At 36.2% G+C, this 13,787-nt stretch overlaps 1 long non-coding RNA gene across 1 annotated transcript; it reads right to left on the reverse strand.

Moving 5' to 3' along the window:
* Positions 1–1,307: 1,307 nt before the first annotated feature.
* LOC120888344 (uncharacterized) lies at positions 1,308–2,975 on the reverse strand. The gene is made up of 2 exons (XR_005731904.2): positions 2,898–2,975; positions 1,308–2,109 (listed from the first exon to the last, which is right to left on the reverse strand). It is a non-coding gene; the product is annotated as an uncharacterized LOC120888344 (long non-coding RNA).
* Positions 2,976–13,787: the final 10,812 nt, after the last annotated feature.

The following is a 13,787-nucleotide window of genomic DNA, read 5'->3' on the forward strand; positions in this document are numbered from 1 at the left end:
AGACTATGAAAAGGAAGTGCAAAAGAATATAGGAAAAGCACTTGCCCATTCAGCACAGCATCAAGGAAGGCTATGACAAGGTATAATGTCGGCAAGAATGGATGGAAAATGCACATTATACTTGCCACCCTTCTTCCAACCTGATGGATGCTACTAATTCAATCAATCCTAGACTTAACTGTAAACTCTTTAACTTTAGCTGTGCAGAAACACTTGGCCAATTTATCAGAATTTTCATTGGCCATGAGATCTATCTATTGGCCAGCACTGTGGTTTAAGTGGATGTTTTTTAGACAGTAAAAAAGGGCAGTTAAAAAATAGAGAAAAAAAAAAGACATAGATTATGGTTCAAAGTCAGCCTGGAAGGCCAGCGTGAAAGAGAGAATGAATTGACATACGGAAGAAATTTTTAGGTGGTTCAGTATGACTGAAGAACAAAGTTTGAAAGAAAAATACTGAGAAATGAAGGTAGAGGACTAAAATGAACAAGTTGGTAGAAGGCATAGTAAGTGACAGTAAGAAGCTTGGGTTGTGGCACATGCCTATAATCCCACTGGTTCGGAAGCTGGAGGCAGGAGGATTGCAAGTTATAGGCCAGCCTTAGCAAGTTACCAAGGCCAACTAAGGTTACTAAGCAACTCAGCAAGACTTTGTCTCAGACAAAAAAAAAAAAAAAAAAAAAAACTTAAAGGGCTAGGGAAATGGTTTGGTGGTTAATTGATCCTGAGTCCAATCTGTGCCAAAAGGAGGAAGAGAAAAAAGAGGAGGAGGAAGAAGAGGAGGAGGAGGAGGAGGAGGGAGAAGTGGAGGAAGAGGAGAAGGAGGAGAAAAAGTAAAAGTAGTTTGGACTTTATTATGTTAACAATGCAGAATGAACCAGCTCTAGTGACCTTGAGTTCTCATCTAGGCTAGCCACACCCACTCTTTGGCCTCCTGTATTCTCTTAGCTTCCTTTTCCTCCCAATTCATGGCTATAGCCACGACTTGGTTTTTTAACTTGCATCCAAGCTGCACTGGATTTGGTTCTAGAAAACACATGACACATGTTGGTGTTTCCCCAACCCATTTACTGTATAAGCTAGAAGTTTTCTAATTTTTCTACTTTTAAATTTAGCCCAGAGTAGGAGAAGATTCTCCAACAGGTCTATACTATAACTTGCTCTGCCACATAAGGCTTTAGATCTAACAGATACCAAAAATGCTCAAAGTGTTGGTAATAAAAAAAATCAGCTATATAAAGACTCTGAAAAGCCTCAAAAGCAAAATCACACTGTACATTCTGAGATTCTGGAATACAATCATAACTCTTTTCGTTTATAAATGTCCTCCTTTTAAAAGCAGACTCTGGCCTCTGTGAATCTTTTTCAACATTAACCATGAGCTACCGAGGGATTTATGCTATTCATCAAGAATGAGATTTGAGGGTCAAAGGGTGGAACAGGGCACATGTTTAAGAAGACAATGACGTGTTTTTATGTACAAGGTAGTTGACTCACTTTTTAGTTGACTCATTGATGCTGTTGCTTGAAATCTATGAGATGTGAACATGGGTAGAAAGGTGAGAGTCAATACTGAGCAGCATAAGGGGCAGCTAGTAAAGATCCTAGCCTGTTGCCAGTAAGATAGTTCTCTTTCTCTCCTTCCTGGGCTCTGTATCTTCAAAGGTGGACAGCTATAGGTGTCATTTCCCAGCATTCCACATTAAGTTGACTCCCAGTTAAATTCAGCTGGTGGACATCCTTGGTACTCAGTTACTGAGTGGAAAGTTTTCTCCTTCCTCTCTGTTTGAAGTGTCATCTCCAGGGTAAATTGCATTTCTTCTGCTACTCCTGCTAGATAGGCCCATTGCCAAGGTATTCGCAGGTGAACCTGGCCTCTTGGCAGCAACTCCACCGCTCCTTTCTCATCTGAATAGGGGTTTCCTACTGTAGGTTGTCTTAACATTTTCCTGACTGGTTTCTCAGCTCTTCTCCCAACTGTATAATCAATTCACTACATTACATTTCTTGTGTTGGAGTAATTGAGATGGTTTCTGTTTTCCTGGAGAGGCTTCTTATGGATGAAATAGCTATTGATAAAATATTTTGATACCCAGCAGTGACTTTCACTCTGTAACAAGAGAGAATTTTTTTAGAAAAACTGATTAGATGTTATTTTAAATCTCATAATTTTCTTTTCCAGAAATAAGTTATTCCTAAAATCTCAGGCAGAACACAGAAACGTGGCAATATATGGCTATAACTATAATAATTAAAGCAGAACATTAAGAAGAACATTATAGGAATATGAATTATAAAATTAAAATATGAATATGACAAATAAAAATTCACTGAATTCAATTAGATATCTATTCAATTCATAACTTCTTATTTTATTTTGTTCATTATAATAGTCAATTTGCTAACAAGCATTACATCCTTCATTTCTTTGACGTATAACATAGGCCAAATCACATACTGACTAACATTTGAAGCGTTATTCTAGATTGCATTGGCATTCTGTAAATAAAAAATATATACTATGATATAGCAAGGTAAATTGTTATTATAATGAAGTGACCTCATAAAGGAATTTCATTTTCTTGATTTTATATAAAGGTACACGAATATAAGATATTTGTGTATCAGATTTGAGTTTTTTTCTATTTCTACATTAAGTAAGTAATGAAGAGATACAATCTTTCCGGCCAAAAATCATCTACTAACCAGAAGAGTATTTATACTATCTGACAATGCTTCTGGTCTTTTGATTAGCAAAGATTTTTGTACCTCAATATTTTTATCTTTCTAAATTTTAATAGATTTTTTTTTTAGTCAATATGATATATATTGAATATGTAGAAGTATTTTATTCATTTATTTTTTAATAAAACCATACAAAGTGTTAAACATAATTACCTCCATACTGATTCCACAGGCCTCCAGGTAGACAGAAATAAGGTGGTATAGAGACAGAGGGTTGCAAATCCTGTACCTAAAGAAGAGAAGAAAGTTCCTGAGGTAGAAACTAATTGTAGTGATTCCACTCCTCACATGGGCAGAAAATGATGAGAAAATAAAAGAGAAAAAAGGGGGGAAAGCAAATTATGTAAGTCCGGTACCTAACTACATTTTACACATAGGCATATTAATTTTGACATGTAAAAAAGGTCTTTCACATGGCCTTAACATAGACTTATTTTTTTTTAGAGGATACAATTATAAATTGCAGTGAGATAGTATATCATTTGGTGAGGAGTTTTAACCAAGAGTTTCTCACCATTTTATAAAGTCACATTGCAAGACCAGTGCTGCAGCTTCTCTTCTGGTTGCAGACCCACAGGAAATGAAAGCACCACCTCACCAGGGCATCTCCATTTCTACTTTCCCTGCAGCATCATTCACTATAACCAAGACATGGGAACAAGGAGGTACCCACAGATGGAGGAAGGATAAAGAAATTGTGGAAATACATATGTGCACGTGAAGACATACACACAACGGACTACTATTCATTGTTTTAGGAGAGCATGCCATTTGTCACAACAAATGGATAGATATGGAGTATATTATGCTAACTGAAATAAGCCAGAGAGAGGAAAACATTGCATGGTCTCAGTTATGTGTGGAATCTTTTTAAAAACAAATAGTCAAATAGCTATAGACAACAAAACAGGTAATGACCACCAGGGTTGGAGTGAGGAGAAGAAAAAGGGGAGCTGTAGGTCAAAAGACACAAAGCAAAGACATGTAGAATGAGTTTAAGTTGAAAGATCTAATGTACAATATGAAAACTGTAGGTAATAATAGTGTAATAGATACAGGATCTTGCTAAATGAGTAGATTATATGTACTCTTGGCACAGGGTTAAGGAAATAGATATCTGTGAGGTGATGGATATGTTAATTTGTTTCATTACAATAATCACTTACTATATATACAAGTATCTCATAGTATTATGTCATACACTTTAAACAAATAATAAAAATTTAATTTTAAGAAAAGCAGCACTATTTATAGTATTTCAGATGTCAATATGCTCACCAACACACTTATCAACCTGAAGTTATAGCCGCCACCTTCACAAAGTTTTATGTATGTGCAAGCTTCTAACTATTTTCTTATGGTCACAGTAAAGTAAACATGCTTGATGATTTACACATTTAAAAATACATTTTTATTATGCATCACTTTCTGCTTATTTGCTTTTTACTGAAATTCTGGCATGATATTGTTATTAATAGAGTTATATGTGTTCATATGTTAAGTTATATTATGATTTTCCTTTCACTATAATAAAGGTAGCATTATAAAATATTTGCTTTAAAATGTGTATACATTTGTTTGGGTTGAGAACCAGGGCCCCAGGATAAACTCACTCATTGAATATTCCTTCTCCAAACATGGTGCCCAATCAGTATTTTATTTTTAAAAGTCAACTGCCAGTCAACTGTTTCCCTATATTTGAGGGGGAAGGAAAAGACTAAAAAAGAAAAGAAAAAAAATTTTTTAAGAACTGATAAAAAGAAAACTAGAAAAAATAAAACAAGACAAAGAAAGAAAGAAAAATAACCCTAAAAGAGTGAGTGTGTGTGTGTGTGTGTGTGTGTGTGTGTGTGTGTGTGTATTCACAATAGCAGTTCCTAAACTGTGTGGTCTAGAGACCCTAAAGAGTCCTTGAGACTTTTGCAAGAATCTGAAAAGTCAAAACTATTTTCATAATACTACTAAGATGTTCCTTTCTTTTTTGCTCTCAGACTCTCATGAATGTATAGTAGAGTTTTTCAGAAGCAGCACAATATGTGACGTCATATAATAAATTCAATTAGAAGTAGGTACGTGGATCTTTCTTCTGTTAAGCAAGACATTAAAGAGATTCGCAAATATAAACTATATGTATGTAATATTTATAGCTGTGCTACTCATGAAGTTATCTTTCTTTTAGGAAATATAATTATTTAATAATTATTCTAGAATATAATAGGTTTACTGTTATTTTTAAGTGAACATTTTTAACATGGTCATGTATCACTTAGCAACACAGATACATTCTAAAAAGTACTTTGCTATGCTCCTTTGTTGTGCAAACAGTACAGAGTGTACCTGACACAAACTAAGATGGCAATGATGTCACTAGGTAATATAACCTTATAGGACCACTATCATCTATGTGGTCCAACATTGACCAAAATGTCATTATGTGGCACATGACTATGTGACCCGACTTTAATTGCTAAGATGTATTAAATATCAATATATAACCCTCATAAATAAAACCTCTTTGGAACACTCAATAATTTTTTAATATTTGGATTATTATGACAACAGAGTTTAAAGACCACTGATCAGCTTTTAAAGTATGTATCATTCATATATACATATATGTATGTGTATATATATATAATACATATATGCACACAGTTATACATAATATCCTAAAAACTATTGGTAACCTCAAAATGAAGACAGAATAACACAATAGAGGAATAATCAGAGAAAACCTTGTATATATCTTATATAATTAAAATAGAGCACATAACATGTTCTATAAAAAGAAGTTTGAGCTAAAAATATAATTGACCCACTTCAATCTAATGTATGAAATATGATATGTCAAGAGCTTTGTAATGTTGTGAACAACCAATAAAAAAATAAAAAAATAAATAAAAATATAATTGAGTAAACCTCTCATAATAAACAATAGAACATGAAGTAATGGAATATATGCAGGGAGAGAAAAGAAAATTAGAGAACAGATCCAGAGGTTCTGATAGCCAATAATGAGAATTTCAGAAACAAAATTAAAAATGTAAAAAAGTTCAAAGAAATAATACACAAAAATCATAGAACCAAAGGACAAAAATTGCCAGATTCAATGTCAAACACAATAAATAAAACAAAATTTACTCACATGCAATGTTTCACAACATTGAGAATAAAAAGATCCCAAACCTTCAAAACAATGAAAGATCAGAAATAAAAATGGGAACATTTGAAATAGAAAGAAAATGAAGAAATTCTGAAACTTTTTAGTGAAGATAATTTCATGCTGGAATTCTATATTCAAACTATCAATCAAGCCTGTAGATGAAATAACATTTTAAGACAACCGTTATTACCCAAATTTCCCCTCCCATGCATATATCTGAGTAAATTCTGAAGAGAGAGGTAGTCATATTAGAAATGTGAAATTAATGAGTTTAGAAAATAAGGGAAGCAGCCCAGGGGTGTCCTATTGGATTCTCTGGATCTGCAACAGGCATGAGGAGCAACCCAGCACAGGAGGAATGTCCGAGAAGGTCAGAAGTGTTGGCTGAGAAGGTCAGAAGCATTGGCGGAACCCACAGAATTTCCCTGAGTCCAAACTTGTAGGAAGAGTGCTGGCAGCTGGAAGTTTGCTGGGGCCCCTTTGGCTATGGCTCTTGGCTCCTCTGCCGTGATGTTCATTGGGCTGTTTCCCCGCCCTTCAGACTGCCAGCTGATGATTGGCTCAGGGCAGCCCCAGCAACATCTAGCTGATTGGATCCTCTGCGGTGATGCTCATTGGGCTGTTTCCCTGCCTTTCAGACCACGGAGCTGCTCATTGGGGGACTTCTTTGGCTCCGCCCACACGACCCAGCCAATTGGCCTCAACAAAGAGGATATTTAAAGGTGTGGGAAGGATATTGATATTTATAGAAAACTAATCATATTTAGAAATGATGAAACTATTTGTTGAAAAGAGGAAAGGTTGAAATGAAAGGAAAAGTAATCACCACACAGCCCTCTCATCTAATATGGGCAATAATTTACCACAAAGGAGTTGAGCCCTCTGCATTCCACTTAGGCTGAAGCCTTATGAACTTTCTTGGCAACAGAAATGCAGACAAGATCTGTAGACAGTAATAAGAGTAGCTACTATGAGTGCCTAGAAACCTAGACTGGAACACACATTAATTTATGTGTATGAATTTCAGAATATTTTAAGTAAATGTAGAAAGGTATAATTTCATATTTATGAAATTAAAATAAAATTTCACATACTCTTTTATAGTATAATAATGATGATACTTCATACTTTTAATCAGACAATCTGAAGCACTTTATAAACATTAGCAAAATTAAGTCTTACAATACCCCATGTAGTAGTTAATAATAATCATTCATTATATACTCAATAGTTAAAATGAGACATCAAGAGATTAAATGATTTATTTCAAGATCATGCATTCCCTGAGTTTCAGAGAATAGTTGCTTGCAATTTTCGGTATATTTTGATATAGTTGTCCATATTCTCTTACCAATTGAATTATTATAGATAACATGCTAAACTCTGTGTTTAGTGTCACCATCTAGATTTCAGGGTCATCTGGTCACATTCTTGGTTTGTGCCATTTCCATATTTCCCTTTGGTAGGATACGATATAAATCCACAGCAGACCAAATGCCTCTTTTGTTTCCCCCTGGGCATCTCAAGGTAAGTTTTTGTAATGTAAGCATATTACCAAAATAGCACCCATATTTAACAATTTATGCTTTGAAAAAATCCATTCAACCTTAATTAATCAAATATTTATTAAGTGATTTTGTATGCCAAGCCCTCCAGATTTGATTTCTACTATCACAGATCTTAGTGCTTACCAAGAAGGCGTGAAAATTTTAAAAAGCAAATTATAGTAAAGTCAGTCAAAGGCCACTAAGAAATAGTATAATACCAAACAACCAAACAACAATGAATGCCCCACCTAGATATCCAATGAGCATGATTTCAAAGCTGAGGTTTGAAGGATGAATAAAAATTAACCAAGCAAAGATGAACAAGAGTGTTTCCGTAGAAGACGACATTCACGATACAGCACCAGAAATGAAAGGAGCTGCTGTGTTTAGGAAGCGGAAATCTGATCAGAATGACTGGAAACAGAAAGGTCCTGAGAAGGAGTAGGTAGAAACAAGGTTATAGGTGTAGAGATAACAGCTAAGCCATGTTGAATAATTTCGACTTTTCTAAAGGCAAGGGGAAATCATGCAGATTTTAGCCAAGGGATCACAATTGTGTAAAGAAAGACCACTCTGCTAGGTGTGAACAAGGGTGAGAAATGAGCAGACTGGAGGTAGGAAGGCCAGTTAAGAGTCCTACCCGCCATCCAGATGGAGATAACCATGGCCTGCACTTCTTGCAAGGGGGATAAGGGAGAAGTGAGGGTGATGAAAAGGAAACACATTCCAGAAATATAAAAAAAAGTTAAATCAAGAAGAATTGATCTGATATGACGGTGAATTAAAAATAGAGAACAAAGAAAATTCCCAGTTTTACTTGTAACCAAATAAAAGATTATACAGAAGAGCTTCCACCTTAACAAAAAGAAAAGTTAACTAACAAAACTAGCAAGAGTTAATTTCTTGAAGTTCAGAAGAAATTATGAAATCAAAATGTTAGACAAAAACATGGAAGATAGAAGGAGGAATGTAGAAGTGAAAATATTTCAGGGTTTTGTATTATTTGGAAGGAAAATACAGTGAGAATGGATAGACATGAATATACATGTTTAAAATGTAAAGAGCAGCAGATACCATCTCACTCCAATAAGAATGGCAGCCATTATGAAGTCAAACAACAATAAGTGCTGGTGAGGATGCAGGGAAAAAGGTACACTCGTACATTGCTGGTGGGACTGCAAATTGATGCAGCCAATTTGGAAAGCAGTATGGAGATTCCCTGGAAAGCTGAGAATGGAACCACCATTTGACCCAGCTATTCCCCTTCTCGGACTATACCCAAAAGACCTAAAAAGAGCATACTACAGGGACACAGCCACATCAATGTGTATAGCAGCACAATTCACAATAGCCAGACTATGGAACCAACCTAGATGCCCTTCAATAGATGAATGGATAAAAAAAATGTAGCATTTATACACAGTGGAATATTACTCAGCACTAAAAATAACCTATCATAGCATTTGCAGGGAAATGGATGGCATTAGAGCAGATTATGCTAAGTGAAGTTAGCCAATACCTAAAAAACAAATGCCAAATGTCTTCTCTGATATAAGGAGGGTGACTCAAAATGGGATAGGAAGGAAGAGCATGAGAAGAAGATTACCACTAAATAGGGAAGAGAGGTGGGAGGGAAAAGGAGGGAGAAGGGGATTTGCACGGAAGATGGAAGGAGACCCTCATCATTATACAGAATACATGTATGATGTTGTGAGGAGAAATAAAAAAAGAAGTGTGTCATATTAGATTGGGTAGAGAGATGTGATGGGAGGGGAGGGGAGGGGGGATAGGAAGGGCAGCAGAATAAAATAGACATTATTATTGCTGTATGTATATAGATGACTGCATGACCAATGTGATTCTGCAACCTGTACAATCAGAAAAATGAGAAATTATACCTCATTTGATTCAAATGTATGATATGTCAAGATCATTTTACTGTCATGTGTAACTAATAAAAAATTGCAAAAAAAGATAATAAAAACATAATGATTAAATTTAAAGTCACAATTACTGTGTATATTATATATAGTGATATAATTAATATGTTATTAATATGTATAATCAAAATTGTTGTAATCAATAGAGGCTATGCATTCTTTTCAAGTACAAAGCATTCATGAAAATTAACCATCTGCTATGTCAACTCTACAGGGTACTTACAATGAGTTTGAAGAGACAGCAAAATAAGCTAACAGTTGAAGAAAAGAAATAATAAAGATTAAAATCATAAAATATATAAAACAATTATCCAAATAAGTGAAAACCAATGGAGATGAAACTAACACTGAAAGATCTTTTTGAAACTATTAGTGAGATATTTTTAAAAATACTCCAAGGGCTGGGGATGTGGCTCAAGCGGTAGTGCGCTCGCCTGGCATGCATGCGGCCCGGGTTCGATCCTCAGCACCACATACCAACAAGGATGTTGTGTCCGCCGAGAACTAAAAAATAAATATTAAAAAAAAATTCTATCTCTCTCTCCTCTCTCACTCTTTCTTTAAAAAAAAAATACTCCAAAAAGACTAATTCAGAAAACTAGAGAGAAGAAAAGTAATGTTAGTACCATGTATATATCTAAACACTTTGTTTTAGAAAACAGGATGCCTCGTGGAATTCTTTTTAATGTGACTCTGAAGATTTTCCACACAGTTTTGACTGGACTCAGACCAGTTTAAAGAGATTATTTCCCTAGCATTTATATTCTTATCATAGGAAACACAATATTAGTTCATCTTACCACTCAGTACAGAACCCATAGTTGAAGTGATATAGGGGAAAAAAATAGGACTATGAAGTAAAATTGTATACTATCACTCATTGAGTTGTCAAAAAGAAATTAATTTCTAAAACAACAACAACAACAACAACAACAAAGAGTTCTATTTCCCTGACAAAGGGTTAAAAAATCTTAGTAGTATCTCAGATTATAAAAAACATGCCAGGAGTTACCCAGTATTATGACTACATTTCTTCCACACATCCTAATTTCTTCTCTTCTCAAAAAACACATCACAGAGAAGTTGATCACTATTCAGATGCCCACACTGACTTTGCTTTGGTTTCTTTCATTTTATCCAAAGCTCTAGGCAATCATTTAGAATTTCTATAGGACCTCTTCCTCTTTTATTTTTTGTATTCCCAACTTTCTATTCCCCTCCTTCTACGAATTTATAACACAGAGACTGAGGAAGTAGAATAAACCCAACTTGTAAGAACAGGGAGATGTATTAGGGCAGAGGTTACCAATGTTTTCTGAAAGAAGACCAGTTTGTAAAATACTCAGACTTTGTGTGGTGTCTGATGGTCATTGCACCTACTCAGTTCTGACCTTCAGTGCAAAATTTCTTTGGATACTGTGTAAATGGATTAGTGTGACTGTGTTCCAATAAAGGTTTATTGACAAAACCAGATGGTGGGACAGATTTGGCTATAGGCCCTCAGTTGCTTACCCCTTTCTCAGGGGAACCAAAAAGTAACCAGTCTTTGTTTTTAGAAAACAAAAATATCTTCTTCAAAATTCTGATATCAAAGTTTTTTTTAAAGCAATAACAAAAGCATTATTTTAAAGTTGTGGACAATATTTGAATTGCTAATATTCCCAGTAATATATAACTAACTAGTAATCAAACTTTTTCTGAAAGAAGACTTACCTATTGGAGAAGAGGATGAATCTCAGAGAACTTTTTCCCCACAAGTTGAAGGAAGGGAACCTATAGATCATGGAGCATCACTCAGAGTAGGGAGACTCAAAAGCAATCTTTGCTTTGGTCAGAACTCAGGAAATGGATAAGTGATACGAAACTGGACAAAAGAACTTAGGAAAATAAGATCTAAAGACCTATGAATTCACGACTGCAGGCTCTTACTTTATCTGATTCTCATGAGTATCCACTTCTAACGAATTGTAAATCCTCCTGAGACGTTTGACTCAGATGAAAGTTCTCACTGTATGTCATTCTCTTCCTGTACTCACTTGCCTTGTCTTGCTTTCCTGTTTGGGTGGCTCATTCTAACAAAGTAATCATCCTTTTACATATAACTTTATCTCCATTGCCGCCCTCTCACCCATGTTCAACTGGTTGCTCCAAAACCTGGGTTAAATCTGACTCCTAACTTATTCTTTAACTAAGCTTCCAATTCTGGCAGGTCTCCCTTTAAATTTATGATTGCAAACCCCATATTGGGTCCTCCAGCCTGCCTACTAATCACTTTGTGTTGCATAGTCAGTTCTTTGTTCTTTCTCTGAGGGGTATTTTCTGGTATTCACACCTCTAACCCTCTACATTATTTTTTCTGTGGCTAAGTAACAAATCTGCACAACTCTATGACTTAAAACATCATATGTTTATCTTCTGTTTTCATAGTCTAAACTTCAAGAATGGCACAGCTGAATTCTCTGCTAGGATCTTACCAGACACTATCAGAGTGTTGGCCAGAGCTGTGGTTTCCAGCTCACTCTAAGGCATAATTTATTTCCTTTCATTTGTAGGATGGTGGTCTCCATTTCAATACTGTCTATTGGTCAGTGTTTTAGTCAGCTTTCTCGCTGCTGTGACTAAAGGAGCCTACCAGCACAATTGTAGAGGAGGAGAGATTTATTTGGAACTCATGGTTTCAGGGTCTCAAGCCATAGACAGCAGACTCCATTCCTCAGGGTTCAAGGTGAGGCTGAACATCCTGGCAGAAGAGTGTGGCAGAGGGAGGCAGCTTACATGATGATTAGCAAGCAGGAGAGAGAGCGATCTCCACTTGCCAGATACAAACGTATACCCCAAAGCCAAGCCCCCACCTTGTAGACCACCTCCAGCCACACCCCACCTGCTTTCAGTTACCACTCAATTAATCCCATCAGGGGATTAATCCACTGATGGGGTTAAGGCTCTCCTCACCCAATCATTTCTCCTCTAAACCTTGGTGCATTGTCTCACACATGAGCTTTTGGGGGACACCTCCCATTCAAACCATAACAGTTAGGGATCACCCTCAGCCTCTAGAGGCCACTAGCAGTTCCTTTCCATGTGGTGCCCGTAGGCAGTTCACACTGTGTACGTCCATTTTCTCTTAGGTCAGCCAAAATGTATCCCTCTGATTTCTTCTCTTGTAACTGGACAGGAAAAAAAAAATCTTTTATAGGGCTAAATGCATTTAGCTCAGTTCTACTCTGAATAATCTCCTTTTTGATAGTAAAACAGAATCACAAGTGTGGCCTCTCCTCAAATCACACGTTCCATCACACTCAAAGAAGAGAAGGTGATAAAGGAGTAAATGTCACTGGGAGTGAGCTTAGGATTCCGTCTTCCCCTCATATCTTCCTTACTCTCAGCTGACAACTTTACTTCTTAATTCACACACACACACACACACACACACACACACACACACACAAAAGGCCAGCGCTCAGAGAAATCCTTTATCCTTCATCTCGATACTACCTTCTCTAAACTCCTCCTACACTTTGCCTTCAGACCTGTAACTATGGAGGAATTGTTTATTCTCCCACTTAAAGATGACTCCATCTGTTCTTCGCTACGTCTTATCCCTATCCACCTCTCCAAGATTGTTGCAATTCTGCTTATCCTTCTTCTCCAGTGTCATCTGTTTATTTCCGTCTTGAACTAACACATTCCTATTCTCATAATAAACAATCCAAAATGAAACAACAACAACAAAAATCTCTCTGAATTCACATTACCTTCCAACCATGAGTCCATTTCTCCACTGCCCTTCAGGGAGAAAATTACTAACTTTAGTCATCGCTACGTGTTCATCTGCCATTCTCTCCAGAACTTACTCCAAATTAGACTTTTCCTCCCACCACTCCTAATGAAGGGTATTAATGAAATGCTTTTGGCAAACACAATGATCAATTCTCTGCCTTCATCTTACCTAAACTCTCAGTAGAATTTGCCACAGTTCATCACTTCCCTCTTTTAAAACACTTCCATCTCCTGGGGTTCTGGACACCACTTGTCCCAGTTTTCCTTAACGATGATGTTTCCTTTAGATTCAGATTTGTGGTGAATCTTTCTACTTGACTAGATCTCGAAATGTCAGAGTACTCCAAGTATGTAAGTTTTTAAATTGCTGCAATAATGCTCTTTGAACAATATTCTAAAACTCAGTGTTAATCAGGGTAAAGTGTAAGGAGCACAAACAAATCGTGAATACTATTTCCAGTCTGATTGCATCACAATGCTCATCTCCCATTGACCAAAGCAAGTGGCAGGGCAGAACCTAGGGTTAGGACAGAAGGGCCCCACAAAATATTTGGCAAAGGCTTTGGGTAGAGAAAAGGGTGAAGATCTGGGAACTTTACTGCAATCAACCAGT

This window comes from Ictidomys tridecemlineatus, chromosome 6 (assembly GCF_052094955.1).
Source record: "Ictidomys tridecemlineatus isolate mIctTri1 chromosome 6, mIctTri1.hap1, whole genome shotgun sequence".
Taxonomy (NCBI): domain Eukaryota; kingdom Metazoa; phylum Chordata; class Mammalia; order Rodentia; family Sciuridae; genus Ictidomys; species Ictidomys tridecemlineatus.